Source organism: Tupaia chinensis, unplaced genomic scaffold, assembly GCF_000334495.1.
Source record: "Tupaia chinensis unplaced genomic scaffold, TupChi_1.0 Scaffold000024_1, whole genome shotgun sequence".
Taxonomy (NCBI): domain Eukaryota; kingdom Metazoa; phylum Chordata; class Mammalia; order Scandentia; family Tupaiidae; genus Tupaia; species Tupaia belangeri.
Window position 1 is genome coordinate 736,220 of NW_006159454.1, and position 1,189 is coordinate 737,408.

Here is a 1,189-nt window from a genome sequence, read left to right on the forward strand (position 1 = left end):
CAGCAAAAACCTCTCCAAAAAAAAAAAAAAAAAGGAATGAGTAATTAAAGCCCTTCGTTGGGGCAAGGGAAGAGAAAGCTGGAGAGGAAGAGAAGGGCCAGCGGGGGTGTGGTGGTTAAGGTGGCTGGATCTGCCATTGCCGACAGTGTGGTTCAAATCCTGGACCCGGCGGACGGAAGGACACAGCTGTGTATGCGCGCACGTGTGCCCCAAATCCTGAGAGGACAATGGAGGAGAGACCATGGCGTGGCGATGCCCGGGCAGGAGCTTCTCATTTTCACTTTCTCTTTCTGCCGAGCTCATGCACCCTGCAGAAAATTAAAAGGAAAAAAACGACTGGGAAAAATAGCTCCAGTGCTCGGGGGAGCGCACACCCACGCTGGAGCACAGGTGGTGCCGGGAGCGGGCGAGCGGGCGAGGCTGAACGAGGGCCACGGCCACCGGGTCACAGCGAACGAGGGTTTATCTTGTTCTCAGAGGCATCCCAGGGCTCTTTTAAAATGTTCCACTTTTTAAAAGAGATTTTTTTGCCTTAGGGCATGAGCGCTTGCCAGAGAGAGAGACAGTGAGAGGGAAAGTGAGAAATCGCCCCCTAGGGGGGATGGCCATGCCACTGTCCCTTCTCCTCCATTCTCCTCCCAAGATCTTGGGCACCCATGCACACGTGCACAGCATGAGTTTCCAGCCACTGGGTCCAGGACTCGAACAGCCGTCGGCCATGTGGGAGTCCAGCGCCTTAGCCACTATGCCCTCCGCCGGTCCCACGTCCCACGTGTTCACTGGCTCTGGGATCTCAAGCCTAGCTGCTAACCTTATCTGTAAATGGGGCAACACACACCTCACAGGGCAGTCCACAGAACGCGGTGAGAAGTTAAGGGAAAGGGGACCCGGGGTCACAGTTTGAAGGCCTGACAGGTGCCTCATGGCAGCACACCGCCTCCGCTACAGTATGGCAGAGCGGCAGCAACCCGGGTCCTAGTCCCACTGTCCTGGACTCTGGGCAGTGCGGCTCTGAGCCCCTTCCTGGGGTGTGGGCGATGACCCCGGGGTCTCTATCACAGGAGGGGCATCTCTCAGCTGGCACACCTGACTTCGCCCTGCTGACCTCTCCCCTGGCCCCCCTCGCACTGTGCTCTCCAAACCCTCCGCCCTGCCTTGGTTGCTCAGACCCCTTCCCACCTCTGCTCAA

The 1,189-nt window shown here is 57.9% G+C and overlaps 1 long non-coding RNA gene across 1 annotated transcript in view; it reads left to right on the top strand.

Annotated features, from left to right (window-relative positions):
* The window catches only part of LOC102484517 (uncharacterized), a 3,858-nt gene extending 3,552 nt beyond the window's left edge, over positions 1 to 306 (top strand). The window contains exon 3 of the long non-coding RNA XR_333225.3: positions 147 to 306. This is a non-coding gene — a long non-coding RNA (uncharacterized LOC102484517). The remainder of the gene's footprint in view (positions 1 to 146) is intronic.
* Positions 307 to 1,189: the final 883 nt, after the last annotated feature.